The sequence below is a fragment of the Bactrocera neohumeralis genome, chromosome 4 (genome assembly GCF_024586455.1).
Source record: "Bactrocera neohumeralis isolate Rockhampton chromosome 4, APGP_CSIRO_Bneo_wtdbg2-racon-allhic-juicebox.fasta_v2, whole genome shotgun sequence".
Lineage (NCBI taxonomy): Eukaryota > Metazoa > Arthropoda > Insecta > Diptera > Tephritidae > Bactrocera > Bactrocera neohumeralis.
Window position 1 is genome coordinate 2187613 of NC_065921.1, and position 21370 is coordinate 2208982.

At 39.1% G+C, this 21370-nt stretch overlaps 1 protein-coding gene across 7 annotated transcripts in view; it reads right to left on the reverse strand.

The window, feature by feature from the left end:
* The window catches only part of LOC126756348 (uncharacterized), a 174860-nt gene that overhangs the window by 138431 nt on the left and 15059 nt on the right, over positions 1–21370 (reverse strand). The window contains exon 1 of one of the 7 annotated variants that reach the window (XM_050469344.1): positions 2016–2061. The exons of the other annotated variants lie outside the window; for them this stretch is intronic. The gene's annotated coding sequence lies outside the window, so the exon portion shown is untranslated. Of the gene's footprint in view, positions 1–2015; positions 2062–21370 lie in introns of those variants that run through there. 7 annotated transcript variants of the gene reach the window in all.

The following is a 21370-nucleotide window of genomic DNA, read 5'->3' on the forward strand; positions in this document are numbered from 1 at the left end:
TTTACACTGATGGAATAATATATCTAGCAGAAAAATTTCAAAAAGTGGTTAACCAAAATGGTACATATTTGGTTCATTAAAGTTCATTATAAGTATATAAAAAAATAAGTTGAAATTTGATTAGAAATACGAAAAGACTTTTTCGACTACCCAATATTTTTCAATGACTTTACGACCGAACCCAAATTCTACGAATCACCTGTGTATTGGCCACCTCCACCGAATTATAGTCTCAATTTTCGACTACATAAATCTCTAGTGAACTAACACAAGATCAATATCATTTGGTTTACTCCATTGAAATTAACTATGAATACATTACTCATATAATACGACCTGTTTCTCTTCATTAACATGGATTCAGATTTTTTGCTCATATATTATCGCAAAAGGCTACTGGCTGCATTACGTCTTCAATATCACAAATTCACTGTCACAAGCTGCAAACGTTCAGACGCAGTCAAAAAAATAAATATCTTCACAACTAAAGGAAGCCAGAGCCACAGTCGGAGTCAGAGTCAGAGCCAACATTTGCTTGCCATTCAAAGCGCTCGCACCGCATGCCGCTGCACCATTGATGCCAACAATAGTTTTGTCATTTCTGACGCAAAGGTTGACAGGAAGTCTTAAGTGCACAAGCACTGTGGCATATATAACAGAATAAATATATGCAGACGTCATTATTGTTCTTTCAAATGCACTCATTGCACTTCTAACTGCGTTACTCGTCATGGAAGTGTTCACACACACACACGTATGCAGCTAAGTGACTAACTGGAGTAACTAGCTCAGCGATTCCACCGTTCGGCTTTAAGTGAAGCAGTTTTCGCAGCAACTGACGACTTATTAGCGCAGTTAGTTCGTCTTCGCCGCGAATATATTCCGCCGAGTATAAATATTTGCATTTGTCTGGCTATTTGTTTGTTTGCGCTGTCGTTTGTTTATTAATGCCACTGTTGCATGGGTATCATCTTTCATTTCTGCGGCCGCACACTCACACGCTGTCACACACACAACCGCACGCTAACCAGCTGTGCACTTCAGTCCGGCAATGGCATTCATTTGCAAGGCAGAAGCCCGCATTGTCGTTTAGCGAAAACAAAGAAAGAGTGTTCAAAGGCAACAACAGCTAAACAACATGCATGTGTGTATGTGTGTGCTCGAAACAAAAGCCAATGTTGTCGCCACAGCGAATGATGTGTTGGTAGCAGCCCAGTTAACGAAGCTAGCGGAGTCTGCTGAAAGCCATGCGCTGCTCAGTTGGCTTTTCACTTTGCTGCCACTAACTGCTTTTGCTTACTTCGGTGCTTACAAACATACACACGTGTGTGCATATTTATGAATATGCATGTGCTCACATCCACACACACACACCCATAAAGATGCATGCATTTAAACGTCAAATAAAGCAAAGCAGAGCAATAGCAACATTGTCTTGGAATATCTGATATTATTCAAGCCCACAATACATAAACACATGCCCGCCGCGCATCCAAGCCTTATCTATACACACATGCGCACACTCGAGTGACTTTCATTTTTCAAAATGCCAATGCTGTTTTCTATGCATTGATTGGTTTCCATTGTTTCAATGTAGGAAGCTTTAAAATTCATAGCCAGCCCTTTTATCAGGGGCCCACAGGCTAGCTTTCGGAATGCGAGCGCATTGTGCAATTAACGAGTGCAGTCAGCGGGTAAAAACGAGGGAGGGCAGACTCCCGGAAAAATAAGCTCGCTGAAACCATATACAATGGATAATGGTGGCGAAAACTCCTTTACTTTTTAAATCACAAACTATTCATAATGTAAGCCATCCAAAGGATAAAAATACAATTTTAAGATTCCAAACTAGAAGATCTGGTTTCTATTTGCACTTAATTGTAAGTTTGCAGAAATATAATTTGTGATTGGAAAACACTCTAAACATGTATGTATGTATGTATAAGGATCAGTCGTAAGAAAAAAGTTATGAAAAATAGAAATGCTTTGTGAAATAATTATTATATATTATTTACCTTCTCAAAAGAACTATTGTCTACCATCGAAGTATGTGATGAAAAGTATTTACCTGAAATTGTAGTACAAAAAGAGACAAAATTTTAATAAAATGTATATGAATGTATGAACGAATAGTTATTTCATGAATAGTGGTCACATGTTTGTCAAGTTTTCATCAAGATATCTTATTTAGTATTCAAGCAAGAAAAAGCGTAAACTGCGGCTGCTTAAAAGTTATAATATACCCTTCACATATGAATTTTTAAAGCACAAACTGTATAAAGAGAACGTTATCTCGATTTGGATCGGTCTCTTTGTATGACATGTGCATATTTGTGCCAAATTTCGTGAAGATATTTCGTCAAATTAAACATTTTTCCATAAAAGCACTTGCTTCTGATGCTAAAGTGGTATCAGTGGTTGATATTTCAAAAATATGGATAAATCAACTCAGCTGATATGATGATCATACACTATAAGTACCTATGCATTTATACTTTCGAAATTTTCTTCTGGTTGTTACAAGCTTCATTGCAAATTTAATCAATTTCTTCAGGGTATACATATATATGCTTATACAAGTCAATCAGTGTCAAAAAAATCATCGTAATATATCTTTATGTGTAAAAATTACGTGTCACGTTGCTTGTCCGCGATGGACTCCTAAAGTACTGTACCGGTTTTAGTAAAATTTTGCACACTGTGTCCAGTTTGAACCAACTTAAAATATAGGATAGTAAAAAACAATTCATAAATAAAAACAAGAAAAAACGTTAACTCCGGTTGCACCGAAGCTAAATACCCTTCACAGGTGCATTACTGTTAGTAACTATGTGTTCAGTTTGTATGGCAGCTATATGCTATAGTTAACCGATCTGAACAATTTCTTCGGAGATTACACTGGTGCCTTAGAAAACAATATATACCAAATTTCGTGAATATATCTTGTAAAATGTGAAACTTTTCCATACAAGCATATGATTCCGATCGTTCAGTTTGTATGGCAGCTATGTATATGTTATAGTGGTCCGATAACGGCCGTTCCGACAAATGGGCAGCTTCTTGAAGAGAAAATGACGTTTGGAAAATTTCAAAACGATATCTTAAAAACTGAGGGACTAGTTCGTATATATAGACAGACGGACATGGCTAAATCGACTCAGCTCGACATACTGACCATTTATATATATACATTATAGGGCCTCCGACGCTTCTTTCTGGGTGTTACAAGCTTCGTGACAAACTTAATACACCCTGCTCAGGGTATAAAAAAATCTCTATTAAATGGACGTTCTATTAAGCGGACATCTCCATTAACATATTGACCGGTCCCACAATTTGTTGATATTTATTAAGTACATTCTATTAGGTGGACAACTCTAACAACTGGACTGAAAGGTTTTTTCTTCAGTGTCCGTTTAAGGGAGATTTCACTTTATTCGTAAATTAAATTTTCACGGTACTAAATAGTTTATTATATGAATAATAGTATAAAATGTATACCACAACATCAATTGATAGGATCCACTAGTATAAATATAATGTATATACTGAAATTTATGGTTGGATTTTACCCCTTTTGGCATCACATCACTTTTTGCTGAAACAAATATTCTCACGAAAGCTTAACCATACCAGAGAAAAAACGCAGTTATTTGGTGTGTGAAAGCTTCAAATGATTTCGTCTACAATTAGTACCAGACTATATTAACCTATATATTTCCTATTGATTATATTGAGATAACTCTCTTACTGTTTGATATATAGTATATGGTAAAGAGTCGACCGAGAAAATGAATATAGTCGCAATTTGGGTGGTGGAACAAGATATACATAGATAGACTGTCACTTATTGCCAACCTAGTTATCTTATGAGCTGACCGGTGTATTATATATGCAATGTAAATAGATCGGAGAGATAGAAGAAATTTTCAGAAATTATACCGTTTGCGAAGAAGTAGTATATATTACAGCTTGTTAGAGGTATTTTATAAAAGTTTTCTGACCAGGAAGAGAAATATTTTGAATAACTAGTTTGGTAAATAAGTCCATAGATTATAAAAAAAATGTGCACGCGTCGGTCTCTGACAAATATACACACCAACATTACGTGGGAATGTTTGTTTACGGCAAATATTTACGAATAAACACGAGAAGTTTTCACAAAAGCTTCTTCATTAGCGACCTGCCGCAATCAGTAAGCTGCAAAGCTAGGCGAAAATGTATAGAAGCCACCAGCAACAAAAAAATAAATATCGAAGCAGCTTAACGGCACTTTAGATAAATACTTCCATTTTCTGCAATGCGTCAAAACATAGCGTAAAAACAGAGATATTTTAAAAGAAGTCTTTAACACATGAACATATTTGTGTGTGTGTGTGCATTGCCTTCGTCTCTTTGCGGAAGATTATTTTTATGCCAGCAAAGCTCGTGCTATTTAGATACTTTTTTATTCTGTTTGTTTAGGCAATGTTTCATAGTTTTTTTATAACCTGTTGGTGACGTACTTTTTAAAGATTTTTCTTATTTAAAATTCGCATGAAAACAAGATGCTGTAGCAAATTGTTCCAATGTGAAATGTAATATACAATAACAACTGCATTCCTATTTCTACATATTTACTTGGCATTTTCGCTTTTCTTTTGTTTTCTCTGCGAATAAGCACTTTTATGCTTTTCTCCGCGGATAAACTGGTTTATATGTATGTAATGAAAGCGATTACATATGAGTTCCCCACGAGCCAACGCTTAGCGCAGCCAGTGGCCCACCAGTGCGCCCAACAATAGGGCATCGCCAGGCTGAACAAGAAACGCCACTCAATAGCTTAGCCAAGCGAGTAAAACAGTCGCCAAAAGGGCGTTATGCAGTCAGCAGCTTCTAATTAACTCGAGAATGCACACACACACACATCCACTCAAAGATAGGAGTTAGCGCAGACAATCGTCCATGTGCGGCATGCGTGACTTTGGAGTGAACTTGCAACAATGCACTGAAGCAAGTCAACAGATAAACTTATGCACTTTGGGGACTTCTGGACTTGTGGTCATGTACCCATTTATAAAAACAACAAAAGTCGTATAAGAACAAACATTTCATTTTATAAAACTTAAGTGCACATATCGCGGTAAGCCGGCCAGGAGTAGCCAGCAAAGCCCACAAAAAGGTGCTGTTCGAGAGCGAAAAACGAAGTATAGTCGGTAGGGTGTTGAATTTTCGCATTGCCACAGTGGCAAAAATGAAGAGCAAACGCAAAAACTATTTGCACACACTTATTGTGGCAATCCCAACTCGAAAGTGTAAATCGGAAAGCAAATAATCGGAGAGCGATTCAAGTGGGCCCCACATCTGTACATACTGCACACGAACACCAACCTATACACACACACACACACACAAGTGCATACCTGCTGGCACTTTTGCTCACATTTCTCAACTCATATGAGCATTACCACTTGGGTAGCTGCTGTAGTGTGTGTGTGTTCTTTCGTTTTGCCTGTTGACTGCAGGAATTTCTTCTTTACACCTTGTAGTGAATGCGGAATGAAAGCGGCGGCTGAGGCTGCAGGGGGGCGGCGGGCGGCGGGCGGCTGGCTATTAGATTACACCGCAAATGTTTGCTGGCAATGCAAGACGAGCGCCCAGAGGGGAGACACAGTCAACTGAAGCTGCAAAAGCGCTTGGAAAGTGAAGTGGTCTTTAGCCATGCGTGTTTGCATGTGTGTGTGTGCGTGTGTGTCTGGCAAACTACTGGTATTGTTGCCGTTGATGAGCATTATTGTGACCTTGAGAGGTATGAGATGCATTTTTATTTGCACACTTCCATTAGCACCAACTTTTATTTGCTCGCAAGCACATCTGTATGGTACTCGTATATATGTATGTGTGTGTTAGTGTATATATTTACACATTCATAATTTATTGTATTTTTATGGGCTTCCATGCATATTTATTCTTGTGTAAACTTTTACTGTATTAATATTGTATTCTTGTTTGTTCGTGACTGTGAAGTCATACAAATATAACAGCACACATTTTCACTGTTCGTCGTTGTTGCTGCCAACGTTTGAAAACATTGTACATTTCTGCATGGAGACAGCAGTGTATAGCTCCGATATGTATAAATATACATGTATGAATAATCAGCCTGATGAGATGAGTCGCTTTAGCCAAGTCTATCTGTTTGTTCCTCTGTAAATAAGCAAACTAACCCCTCAGTTTTTGAGACATCGATATGAAATTTTGCACTCGTCCTTTTCTCCACAAAAAACTGATAATTTGTGGAAACCCCCAAATTACTACAGGATATAACTGTATACAACAGCCCGCCAGACGTTCTTCCTCTTCGCTGTTTGGCTCCAATTTAAGATTTCAAGTGTAGTCATGTCCTTCTCCACCTGGTTTATCCAACGGAGTGAAGGTCTTCCTCTTCCTCTGCTTCCTCCGGCTGACATTATTGTTGGTGTTGATACTAGTTCCAAGATAGACAAAATTATCTACGACATCGAAGTAATCACTGTCGACGACGTGACGTGGGAGCCTAGTCGCGATTGCGACGACTGTTTGTTTGATGACAGGAGGTATTTCGTCTTGCCCTCGTTCACTGCCATACCCATCTGCCTCGCTTCCTTATCCAGTTTGGAGAAAGCAGAAATAACGGCGCGGTTGTTGAGGCCAATGATGTCAATAACATCTCTCTTTTATGATACATTAATTTGTCGGACATATCCTCAAATCGATAAGTGCATAGAAGAGTGTAAATCAACATAGCACTTACATCAAAGAAAAGGGTTCCATTTCAAGTAATTAAATTTTATTGCGAGAAAAGCAAACGATGCTCTTTGGTAATATGTGGTATGCTTCAAAAGCTCTTTATGAAGTAATCGCACTAATATGTGCGTATTTATTAGCCATCTGCTAATCAGGTGGTAACACCTGACACCAACGATTGCAGGAAATAAATTACGGTTTGCTACTAAGTTCCATTACTAATTTCGTAGTTCATTTAATAGCAAAAGTAGTAAGAGTAAATAAATTTGTAAAATGCTAAAGCGATTTTAGTTATATGAAAACTTCCAGTGTAATTTCCGTGCGTTGCTAATCCCTTTGGTGCGTTAACAACCAAATTTATGAAGCTTGTAATTTCTCTTTTTAATTTTTGTGCGTTCTAACAGAAACTTTTTAAAACATTTTATTAGTGTGTCGTTTGTTGTTGTGCGCGCAGCGCTGATACAAAAGTCCCTTTCCTATGCTATTAACAAGAGGATTTGCTCACTTCCACCAGCACAAATTGATAGCCCTTTAAGTGGATTTCGACATAAAGTGCATTTTATTATGACATTTTAAGTAAAGCGAGGATTTTCAGCAACACAAAAACATAAAAACATTGTGATAATATGACGGCATTTGAGTTTACTATTCTGTGCTGCTGATAAAGGGTGGAATGGAGTTACGCCTATGGTTAGTTACAACAGGAGAAGTATATATATATTATCAGTATAAATGTATGTATGTTTTTGAACAGTGCGAAAAAGTTAGTATCGATGTAATCAGGGCGGTTTGGCACTGTGTATTTGCATGGTTTCCATAAGGGGTTACATGGGTTTCACAGTTTCAAGAAATCGAATTTTTTTGTCTTATTAAATTCCAGAACAACTCTAGAATATTGTCCTAAATTTTCAAGTTGATCCAACTAATAGTTTCGGAGATACAGCCTTGAAAAGGTGGACGCTCGAGGTCAGGTATAGGCTCTCTTAAAACTTTAAACGCGTTTTTCTCAAAACTATGTTTTCAAAGTCGGTTGTCAAGATTTCTCGCGAACTACTCAACCGATCTTGATGAAATTTTACACAGGTCTTCGAGATATCATTTAAAAGGTCTTGAATGAAGGATTTTTTTTTAATTACAACTATTTAAACAAAAAAAAAAATGTCGAGAAATTTTCATCGAAACTTGCATTTTTTTTAAAAACGTCTGCCAAAAATCCAATTTTCATTTTTTTTCCTTCTTCCAATACCTAGTTTATTATCTTTACTAAAACACGTATTTTTTATTTTTATTTCAGATGATCCTGAAAGAAGTTCTACTGACAACGCGGATGCACCTTTTTTCCGAGGGACTGCCGGAAATGGCGTCGTAATGACTGCCATTTTGATATTTTTTTTTTTGAAAATTTTACAAAATGCTTATTAAATATGAGTCTTTTAAATAAAAAAAAATTCATTAAAATATTTCATTTTTTATATGTAAAAAAAATTATTGAAAAAAGGCCCGACGAAACCATGTAACCCCATAAGGCCTTAGTTCCTGTCTCCAAGTTCCTTCTTACGCCGTATATTGGATCTAGGGATGTCGAAAAGTATCCATGAACTCACTGTGACCTATGACTGAGATTATGGTATTTCAAAAAGTAAGGAGACTTCGAAGATTTCTTTCACAACACAGACCTTAATCAAGCTAGAAAACTCAGCAGCCTGCTATATTGAATTATAGTTATATTGTTGTTGTAACCTTTATTTATAGTCACAATCGACGGCTGCTGCTTTAGCACATATGACCTTGGACTGTTGCCAAGAAACTTCGATTATATGATATGTTTTTGTCATATTGAGTCCCAAGCACAACATTAATGAAAATTACTTCTATTTCAACTTATCCTAAAAGCAATCATGAACCAAAGTCGCCACTTTCTTTTTGTTTTCCATAAAATGAACAAAAGGTGAAGCAATAGCCGCCGAGTTAATGAATTGCCTTGGCATTCACCAGACTTTGAATCTTCACACACCACAACACAATCCAGTTGGGTCAGGTAACATATGAATTCCATGAGAGTTGCGGCATTCCCACCGCCTCGCAGCGCTTCACAGCTCAATGCATGTAGTACAAGCACTGAAAATTTTTCTCCAGCCACCACACACGCACACCAGCTCCACCACACACCATATAGCTACATGTACAAGCCACTCGTTGCCACATATTTACGCTTGCTCACTGTTCGCTACTGTTTGTTGTTGCGCATTATGATTGCACTTGCGAAGTTTCCGTCGATGTTGCAGCCGCGTAGCTTTTTTGTTTCACAATCCACACACCGAGCAAATGAATTTCAACAACTTTCTGCACTTTACTAAACGTTTTCCCTCGCCTCCTCACCTCTTGTTTCATATGCGCCTCCATTGCTTTGTTTTCCTCTTTGCCTCCTCTTTATTGTTGCCATGACCTTAAACTTGCGCTTGCCGCGATAAACATACGAAATGTTGCTCATCCACGGCTGCGGGTCGCGCTTGGCTGTCTCTGGACTTTTGGCTCACTTTAAGCCGGTCTGTTGGACAGTGAGAGCGGCGGGTTTGTTTCCTGCTCATCGCTTTTAATGGCACAACTGAACATGTGGGGGTGACTATCATAAACACAAAAAACTTCGATGATATTCCAGATGGTAATTATGTCATTTATGTAAATATGGATCGAGGCTTAAAAGTCATTTAGGCAGACATACCAGGGATTCAAAGAAGTTTTATTAAGATTTAATATGCATCTTGACCACGGACTCGGTATTAGTATGTGCTATGAAGAAAATCCAAGTGCCACTTTGGTCTATTTTTGATGTATTACGCCTTGCTGGTATTCACTTTTTAAAGCTTTCATACTTCTTTTTTAATACTCGTATTCCACAGTTAAAAGTGCATGCTTTCTTTAAAAGAAAACATTTTTCCACAGAAAATACCATAATTGTCTAATACCTCGAGCTTCTTCTCGAATTTGTTGCGGAGTCTTCAACCTCTTCCCCTCAGCGGAATAAGGGTCATAGTATAAGTAAACCTTTGGTTGTTATGCATTATGCACATTTCCCTCTCTCAATTGCTAATTATGACTGCTGAATTTGTCTTCCCCCACCTGTAGGAGTGCAACTATTTATTGATAAGCTTGCTGACTTCCAGCCGATTTGCATTGCATAATTCATTAAGTGAAGGTAGCACATATTTATTCTAGACCTAGTAGCGACATAGCGTTGCCACCAGCATAACTCCGGCCACCAACACCAACCAGCACGGTACGTCGCGGTCATGCCAGCGAAGGTTCGTCCGCAAAGAGGCTCATGTGCTCACTCACTTGCATGGAACATTTGGGGTTGGTTGGACAAACATTTTTTTGAGTTGTTTTCAGCCATTTTTTGTTCGTTTCGTTGCCAGCCAGTTTGCGGTTGTCGGTCGTGCGAATCGCCGCCGTAGCTGATGTGGCCTCTATGGCTGCCACTGCCATTCGCGTTGGCAAAAACTTTGGTTCGCACGTTCATCCCTGCACTCCGCAGCCCGAGAGCTCCCCCCCACAACTTTTGCAAGCTCAATTTTTCATTCAAAACTTTTTATTTGTTATTAAAATTGTGGTCGCTGTTGTCTAGAATGGGGAGCGCGGCAGACGCTGCTGTGTGTCGTTGGAACAGCTGTGTAGTAACAACTTCAGCGCCACTTCTGGCATTTATTAAAAGCTCCGAACAACAAGCGCATCTTCTTGGCATTTCAATTTCGGCGCGCCGCGGCATTTAACGCGTTGCCTCGTGATGCGGCTTTTTGTTTTTATTTAAATTTTCAACAGAAGTTTTTATCTGCCGTGTTTGTCTGATGGCGATGTTGTTGTTGTTGCGATTATAATTTTGCAACGCTAGTCGCTAGTTGCTTGCGCTTTTGGCCTTTTCTATTAGCCACTTCAGTTCAGTTTTGTGGCATTTAATTGCGTACGTTGACATCGCAGGCCGAGCGCCAAGCGCCGAGCCCACAGCGCCGAAATTCCGGAGCCCGGCACCGCGCTGCTGACCTAGCCGCTGACTTCAAATGGCGGCTGTGCTTGGCGCATCGCGGGAATAACGCCGCATTCGGCCGCTCTTTGCCACTTTTGGCTTTTCCATCATAACAGCGAGCTAAAAAAGAAGGGAATGGCCATAGCAACAACTTCAACAACAACAATAACAACCGTGCAGTGACTGCATAATAGAGACAACGAATTCGGCAAGCAAGCATTGCATAATTTTCATGGCACATCAGCTTTATTATGAAAATATTTGCCAAAGGTTCATCGCTTCCGAAAGAACCGTACGAAGAGTCTGTCACAAAAAGCGAATAAAAACGAAAAAGTTGAAAAAAAGGTGAGGAGCCAACTGTGTAGAAGAAACCGCAAAATGATTTTTAATTTAATTTGGCGCAACTGGGTACACGGGGAATCACTTCGGACAGTTTTTGTTCGTTCTAAGGGAAGGGCGATTTAAAACAGTCCTTTCATGTTGGCAACTGGAAATCCCACTAAAAATTAAGGAAGGCCTAGTAGTTTGTACTACTAGCTAAGTTCTGATCCAAATATAAGACATTTTGCTCGCGTCCGTTGTTTGGTAGCCCTTAGAAATGAAGCTATACACTCCAGCTCCGACTAAGAGATGAATCTTTTTCGGCTATGATGTGTGGAAGCATTTATTTTCTAAGTTTCTTCAAGCATGGACTTACTTAAGATCCAACAGAAGACTGAAAGCTTCATCATTCAAGTCATCCATTTCTATAAACAATTAGAGAGAGAGAGAAAGAGGGAGAAAGAGAGACAGAGAGAGAGGGAGATCCATGTCTTTAAGGATTTGGATAAATGGAGTGTTTTTAAGTCTTCCTGACCTGATAAGATGTCTGAGTGCTCTGCGCTTTAGAAAGGATGCCGATGAGTCCAGTTGGTCTATGTTAAACGATCGAAGATGTCTAATTGAATTACATAATCCAAGCATACATTTAGTTACATAAACACATGTATGTAAGACTACTCGGTTGGTTAACAAATGTCAGCCAATCCCATCGCTGACAAATTTACTCAAGCAATCTCACATAGTCTCTCCATTTTGGCTTTTTGTTAGCAGTAATTTGTACCAAGCGTTTTGCAGAAGTGTAGAATTGTAGGCACCAATGCAGAGGCTTTTGGACATTTATTTGCATGGCAACAAGTATTAAAAGCCAAAACACTCCCGCTTTATAATATCCGCTGTAGATTTCCTTCAGTTTACTGACAACAAACATGACAGCAGCACTGATCGCTGCTGATCCCCGCTGATGCTGCGCCGATATTGCGTTTGATGCAGCGAGTAACAATGACGATGACGTTGACGATGACAGTTCAAAGCCGTTGCACGTTTGCGCAGCCGCCTGCTGGTCCGTTGTTTGCCGGTCGGCCGAGCCAATGAATTCATCATGATAATTTTTTGGCAAAGCGACTACACCAACAACAAAACCGCTTCTGCATAGGCGCAGCCAAATTTACCTTCGAGCCAGTCGAGAGCAAATGGAAAAGTCAGAAGTGTTTTCAAATTTCTTATACCCGCTTGGATATATAGAGGTACTTCAATATTAATACGTTAAGCTAGAATTGGTTTGTTTTCTACATCTAACAAGAGCTTTACAAAGTTCCCCTCGTGAGTCTGTGTGTTCTTCAGCCATAAAGTTGAGGGAACAAGAGTCGAAAACCGCGCTTGAGGTTTTTACAAACTCAGGTCGAATTACCTGATAAATAGCGTTTTCTTAGACGCGCTATGACAAAGATTGTTAGGCAAAAATGCGTTCTTCTAACCATTTTGAACCCAAGTATTTGCCGTATTTGAAAGAAGGCCTTCAAGAGCTTACACATACTAACATCAAATGCGATAATTGCTGCGATTCAAGTTAGAGTTTGTCACATACAATTATTTGGTAGTATAAATCGGAGAAACACTTCAGATACAAACGAATAACAGTCCCTCAAAGCCCCGTGTCGCGGGTATAATGTATACCGCCATCACTGCTGGTGGTTACATTTTTTTTCCACGACAACTATTTTCCACTCACTCAGCATACGGAAGCGCCGCAGGAGAAGCCTAGCAAAAGGTCGGTGAAGTCTCTCGCACGTCACTAACCGGGCAGTAAGGCAGGCGGCTAGTGGATTTGTGAAGCGCTTGCCCACACAGAGGCCGGGTGGCACTCGGCGCACAGTCGACTTTTCATGTCGTGGCCAAATTGATCACGAGCGCTGACTGGCAGACTAGCTGCTGGCTGCCGGTCGCCAGCACCAGTTGCTGGCCTCAACTCAGCTGGCTTGCTGGGTTGGTAGGTCGCGCGAGTACTTGATCAACTCCACAAAAAAACGAAAGACACATACATACATGCATACATATAAACAGAGGAAAACCTTTGAACAAACGATGACGAACTGACATCACCTACGGCTACAACAACAACAGCAATTATTAAATATAAATTAAGCACAAGAGCGTCGTAAACGAAAAGGGAATGGCAATCAAAAGGCAAAGCAGCAACAACAACAACCACACAGTGCTGGAATATTGAATTCAGGCTGAGCGCGGCGAGTGAATGACTGGCTCTTGCGCATTATCGCCAATCAAATTGTTGTTAAACTTTTCAATATTTTGGCAGATTCTTTTGTCTTCGACAACGCGGTTATTTCGAATTGCGGTGTACTTCGTTTTGTTTCGGCAAATAACGCTAGCAATCATTTTGCAAGCGCGCTTTGTTACCTTCTGTTGCCGCTGGCAGAAACAGCGCTGCTGCTGTGGGTGCTGTGCGATGTCACAGGTCAATTGCAAAAAGATGAACAAGTCCACGCTTCAAAAATACATGCATACCTGCCTACAAATATACTATGTTACAGCCGTTTGTATGTAGCTCGAGCTTTGAGCGCCCACTTTATGGGTCAATAAGCGAGCGCAAATTGGAAAATATAACCTAAAACCGCAAGCCTGACAAGGCAGCTCATGCTGTTGTTGTAAAAAACCGAGTTGTTCGGAGTTTCTTCTGTTTTTCGTTGCTTCAAAGCTGGAAGATGCGCTGCACAGCTGTTTGTGCAATCGCCGCCGCCCGCGCCATGCTTCAACGGTTTCCCATTAGGCGACTAATTTGCGTCATAAAAATGCAGTTTTATGCATTATTAGTTGGAAACATCGCCGTTTTTGGACATTTGTGAATTTCTCCTTTTTTCGGCGTTGAGGGTGCAGCGGAAAAAATAAATTTGTTATTGACTAGCGCTTTGCTTGCCCGCTTTGGTTGAACATTTCTTAAGTTAATTAGTCAATCGATGGCAAAGCATCAAGCAATTATTTAGGATTGCCGCTTGTTTTCGTCAACAATTAATGAAACAATTTTAGTTTCAATAACAACCTTTTTTTAATTGATTATTTTGTTAATGGATTAGTTCTTATACAATTTTACTGCAAATAGAAAAAATATTTATTTTCGGTAGCTAAATTATGAAAAAAAAACATTCACTAATAATTGAGGTTAACTCATATATATTGGGTAATCGAAAAAGTCCTTTCGTATTTCTAATCAAACTCCTTTTTTTTATATTAATAATAATAAATAAATAAACAAATATGTACCATTTTGGTTGACCTCTCGTGGCATTCTTACATTTTTCATAAAAAAATTTCCAAATATAGCGAATTTTTTCATTATTTTCACTCATTTTTGAAGAGCTGTAATTGTTTTTCAACTTCCCCGAATTTAATTTTTTCGTTAAATGAAGCTTAAAATCTAACCTTTCCAACACTATATGGTATGACACAATGTGGTTGGTAACACTGGAACGACATTTATTGACAAAATACGAAAAAACTTTTTCGACTATCATATCATTATCGAACTTTCATAATCGATTTTATCGGCAACTTCGCTAGAGGGATATAGGCTCAAAAAATTAAAAATAAAAAAATATACTTGAAATAGCATTTTCTCCTATCTACGAAAAATAATGCGTAAATTCTCTGCATTTTTATTCAGCTCTCTTCCCATGTCTCTCTCACACTTTGTCTCTTCATTAATTTACATATGAAAACTGCGGCAGCCATTAAGCTTTGTTGGCTCGTATTACGATTTCAGTAGTTCAATTTGTCTCCATTTAATTTGCATTATAATCGAGATTATTTACAAATAAAATGTTTTTGTATTTTCATAAAAGACACAAACGCAAATTTGTTTAGTTTAACAGCGCAACAATGTCCGAAATTACCACAAAAATACCCAAAGTCTGTTATTAAATATTCATGTAAAATGAGAGCGTTTGTAATATCACACATTTTCACTAAATTCATAATTTTTAAAGCGCAGCTGGGTTAGAAATTATGTAATTGTATTTTCCTTGAGCAAATGACGCTTACAAAAACATAAATTTGTCTGCTTCATTGTTCATAGCGGAAATACGCCACACTCAAACACACACATGCATAGTGCTCAAGCGGGCTGTGGGCCACGAGAGGCTACAAAAGCGGTGAGCCATTGAGCCGTTGCCGCTCGGCCGCTGCCCCGCCAACCGTTGTCAAATTTTTAATGCGATTATGCTGAGCTCTTTCCCATTGCTGGTTTTCAATTTAGTTTGTGAAATAAAAATGTTTAATACAGTTATAGCTGTGATAGTTATAGCTTCACGACAGAACGAGCAAAAAGGTTTATATAAAATTTGAGGCAGTTAACGACTGTACAAGAAATGATTGCATATTTAATATTTTATTGAAGTTTTTTGGAATTTTTGTGTTGCAGAAAACACAATATAATATTATTACAATAACAATAAATTATAAGTTAGATTTAATATGAAAGGTCTTTTGTTTTTAAGTTTGAAACGAAGTTTGTAAGAACTCGTTGGAAACGGCGGAGACTCTCTAAAGTATATACATATATGAATATATTGGGTAATCGAATAAGTCTATTCGTATTTTGTCAATAGATGTCGCTGCAGTCGTATATCTGCAGTGCTACCAATCACAGTGTATCATACCACAAAGTGTTGGAAAGGTGACATTTTAATTTAACCAACAATTGAAACTCAGGAAAGTTGAAAATAAGTTACAGCTGTTCAAAAATGAGTGAAAATATTGAAGAAATTCGCTATATTTTAAATTTTTGGATAAAAAAGGAAAGAAATCTACGCAAGTCACCAATGAAATATGTGAAGTTTACGGAGACTATGCTGTATCAGTTCATGTAGCACGACAATGGTTCGCTCGCTTCCGTTCTGGAAATTTCGATGTGAAAGATGTACCTCGCTCTGGTCGACTAATCGTTGAAGATTGACTAGGACCGTCACACAAGTTCGCTAAGGAACTTAACATTCATCATCAAACGTTTTTGAACCATTTAAAAAGGCTAGATACAAAAAGGAGCTCGATGTTTGGGTACCACATGAATTGTCTGTGAAAAATTTAATGGACCGAATTAACATCTGAGATTCTTTGCTGAAAGGAAATGAAAGTGAACCATTTCAGAAGCGAATGGTAACAGGAGACGAAAAGTGGATCAAATACGACAGTAATGTGCGAAAAAGATCATGATCCAAGCGTGGTGAAGCTCAAAGCTCAACGAATGGTCGCAAAGCCAGAATTGATGCCTAGAAAGGTTATGCTGAGGGTTTGATGGGATTGCAAAGGAGTTATTCACTATGAGCTGCTTCAGCCTGGTCGAACGATTGATTCTACATTTTACTGTCAACAACTGATGAGATTGAAGCAAGCAAACGGAAAAACGGCAGAACTGATCAACAGGAAGGACTTTGTCTTCCATCAAGACAACGCTAGACTACACACATCTTTGATGACTCGGCAAAAACTGGGAGAGCTTGGCTGCAAAGTCCTTTAATGGAGTAAAGTTTGCTTCGAGAGAAGCCTGTGAAAATTACTTGTCGCAATTTTTCGCCGAGAAACCAGAAAAGTTTTACACTGATGGAATAATGTCTCTAGTGGAAAAATAGCAAAACGTGGTCGACCGAAACGGTACATATTTGGTTTATTAAAGTTCATAATAAATATAAAAAAATAAGTTGAACTTGATTAGAAATGTGAAAAGCCTTTTTTGACTTCCCAATACGTCAAGCTGGATTAGTATAGCCAAGTCCGCAAACTAGTTTCTCAGTGTGTGAGCTATCGATCTGTAATTTTGCAACCGAACTTTTTCTTCAAGAAGCTGCTCACTTGTCGAAACCGACAATATCGGACTCCTATACCCTAAAGCTGACATACAAACTGCATAATCAAGATCAAGTGCTTGTATGGATAACTTTTTGATTTGGTGAGATATATTTACGACAATTTACACTGATTATTGTTTAAGGTACTCCTTATGGAATTTGTTCAGACTAAACCATTAAATTGAAAATTAGCTGCCATACATACAACTGACCGATCAAAATGAAGTTTTTATGTGGAAACTGTTTTATTTTTGCAAGGTATTTAGCTTCAATGCAACCGAAAGTAATGTTTTTCTTGTTATTATAATAATAATGTTGTACATAACCTTAAACTTACAATTTAAATTCCCTTTCAAGTAACTTTTTGTTGACGTTTCCCAAATTGAAATAAACCCCAATCAAACTTATTTCCTACAAGGCATCATCGAAGTCATAAAGTCTATATTTACTGAGGCGATAACTTAATAGTCGCAGTAACAGTACTATTTAATGTTTCTAAGTAATAACTTTTTAATTAAAAATAATAAAAAGCGCCGTGGCAAATATTGAATTAATATTTTTTCAGCTGAAATCAGCAAAAGTCATCTGTATTGGACGCATGCGCCGATGGAAACAATAAAAACCATATTTTTCAATTGGAACTGAAGCGAGCGGCACAAGCGAATGCAACTGTAAACAAACAAACAAAACACTAATCACCGTTCGAAGTCGAATAAATGACAAAATTGAATAAGAAATAAATTAATAAACCGTAAATAAATACACATTACAGCCAAGGTAACGCCCACCAAACACCGCACAAACACTTCCTACAGTTTCACGCAGACGAAAAGCAAACAAAAATCGCTAAATTATATGGCGAGATAAATTGATGTTTTTCCACAAGCTCCTCAAGTAAAGAAGCGTATGAAGACTCACACACACACACACACACACACAGACATACGGACGGGCATGCATGTGGAAGCGATGCAGCGCAGCAGCAACAACACACCCAGCTAACTGTCGTCTAGAAATGTCAAAAGTCATTTTGAAATCACGTTTCGCCAATTTGACAGTTCGACGATTCGACGATTTGACAATAACGGCGTTGCGATGACGAAAACCAATTAAATTAGACATGAGAAGGTGATAAACCAAAAAGCGACAGCGGAAAAGCCAAAAGGCGCTTTGAGCAGCAAAATAAAAAATAAATAAATAAATTGTACGAAATTAAAGAAAACTGAAACAATCATTCATCCCGTCACTCACTCGCGCGCTCAAGCATCGATCAGCGGCTGCCTTCGCCACATACGAGCGGTGCTACACATGCACATATGTGTGTATGTGTGTATGTTTGTATGTATTTACGCCTGCGAAATGGTTCACAAATAAAGTGATTAACCCACGACAACGCTAATGGGCCACCGCGGCACTACGTCGCCGCCCTTGCTGCCGCTGCTAGGTGCAACAACATAACGGCAAATTAATGAAATCAATCACGTTAACTGTAATACTTTAGACACACTTTGGCCATAGGCAGAAGCTGTTGCGCTGGTGCTTATAAGCAGCACTACACGCGGCTATGTGTTCGATACAAGCGACCGTATGTATTATACATATGTATATGGGTGTGTGTGTGTTGGATATTTAATTAACCAATGTGTGTATAACTGCAATCATTTCGTTAGGTCTCAAAGTGAAACCAGCACAACTGTCCAATGCAGAAGTAGGGTCTGCGAAGCTGTTTCTCTCCGGCGACATCTACCTCACACCCAAAAAAAAACTTTGAGGTTTCCTACTTTTTTAAAGGAAAAACACAGAAACTTCAAATTTAAAATTTCAAAAGAATATTCTTTGGCATTTATTTTTTCCAGATTATCTCTTTCAAAAGTTGGCCGCGGCTACGTCTAAGATAGTCCATCCGTTGATTCCCATTTCGTGTTTCGACTGGTAATTGGCGAATGACATGAGTGATGCATTGCTACAAGGCCTGAACCGAAGCGGCATTGGCTGCATAGACTTTAGATTTTACTTATCCCCACAGTAAAAAGTCTGAGGGAGTGATATCACACGATCTTGGTGGTCAATCGAGCGGCTCAAAACGTGAAATCTTCTACTCACCGAAGTGTTCTCTGTATATATTCATTGATTGATGCAATGTGTGGGAAGAGGCGCCGTCTTGCTGAAACCAAATGTCGCCGAGATCACTAGATCAATTTCAAGAATCAAATAGTCGGTTATTATGGCGCGATAACGGATGCCATTTTTAAGGAAATATCGACCGATGATTCCACCAGCCCACAAACCACAGCAAACCGGTGTTTTTTCTGGATGAAATGGTAGCTCTTCAATCTCTTCGGGTTGTTCTACGTCCCAAATGAGGCAATTTTGCTCTCTTCACTGAACAAAATTAGGCGCGAAAACGTTGGATCTTCTTGGGACTTTTCAAGAGCTCATAGAGCCAAGCCAAATTGCTTGGGAAGGTCGACCGGCTTCCGTTTGTGCACAAGGTATATTTGATACACTTTTAACTTGAAATCTCGACGTAAAATGGGCCAAGCCGTTCCATACGTTGGTCCGAGTTGCTGCGAACGGGGCCAAATCGACTCTCCAATTTCAACTTAGAAACACTGCCACTACTCAGTACACACAAATATGATCCCATTTCGGATGGCAACAACAAATGAAACATGGATAATCTGCTCTGCAACACTGTAGCCTGATTTTTATAAATTTGTAGAATGGTAAAACTTGCACAGAGAGGGAGAGAACGCCTAGAAGAAGTAAGCTGGGTGTTTCAAAAGCGCAAGCTAGCAGCAATAAGAAGCTGTTTCTACATTTGGCGGCTGTTCCTGTGGCATTAAAGCTTGTTGCTTAACGGCACACATACAGACAGCTGTATGGAGAGACTACCACAGGCGCATGTGATTTAGATAAATTCTTTGCCGAAACCTTGTTCGATTCGCGCTGACAGATGGATACATTAATCAAGTAATGTTATTATCGCTCGTATCAGGCGCAAATCTAAACCTGTTGATTGACGGCCGACACACAGGCGACGCTTGTAGGCGCGTGCTCCAAATTGCGGGCCATTCTTGCTCGGACTTAAGACTCTCGGATTCTTGCGTTTCATGCATTCGCTTTCAAATCGATTTGTGTTTGCAACGAAACCCAAAACTTGTATTTATTTAAGCTTGAACCAGCAAACAAACAAAAATGAAATCGAATGTTGTGCGTATTACAGCCGCCAGCGTAGTCGTTGGCAACGCGAGTGGGCGTGTGTGGCATGCAAATGGCAAACGAAATGGAGCAGCGACACTTGTGGCCACAACTGACCGGTGGTGGTCGTTGGTTGCCGATGTCAGGTTGGGCAACTAGGCAACTGGGTGGCTGAGTGGTGCAGGAAATGCTCGGAACACAACAACAAAGCAGTGTGGCCAACACATTGCAGCTGCGCCACATTTATTGCATGTTTCTGCAAGTTGAAGTGGATAAATTAAGCGCATGCAACATGAAAAACAGCTGAACAGTGGCGGTGGCATTAATAAGCAGCGAGGCTGGCGTGAGGCGCGGTAAAATGTCACCTGCATTTACGCTGAATATATGGCGAACTGGTGCCATAACGCCCGCAGCTTCATGTGCATGTGCATAATAACGGCATTTCCACACATATTGCATTGGATTGGATTGGAGCTAATGAAATGTGAGCGCACATATAAGCATGTATGTATATATAACACCCACGTGTCGAACCCAGTTGGACTATCATTCCCGTGGCAGTCCCTAAAATATTGCAGCAGCCATAAAGCTTTCATAAAATTATTTCCTAATTAGTATTTGCCAATTAGTTAGTTGTGACTACCCTTGCCTTACCTCTTAGTCGTCTCGTCACTTAAAGCTTATTCAGTTCTGTTGTTTTGTTTTTTTACAATTAAATCCCAGAAGTGATTACTAAAACATAACACTTTTTCCTGAAAATTTGCATAGAAACTAACTAGCCTAAAACGATCTGGTCGGAACACCACGAAAACTAACGAATTAGAGAGTTACTGATACACAAACAAAAAAAATACAAAAAATTTGAGTGAAAAAATAAAAGCATTCAAAATTATGGATTAACAAAGCAATATTCTAATTTGTCCGTTGATAACTTATGAACTAGCAACTCACTGAGCTCCGACTATTCTGCTGTCGAAATTGACAACAAACAATGCTGGAGATTATTAGCAGTTCGATTACCCGGGCGTCAAAGCCCACGGGGGCAGCTGTAGACGGTTGCGTAAGAGCGTTCGCCGAATTGACCGATACTCGCACAAGCCACAAGACAGAGCGTCTCAAACACGAAAACAGCTGAACAAAGAAGTGATGAAAAAATTGTGAAACAATGAAGTCTTAACAAATACGAGCCGTGCACGGCTTTGCTTCT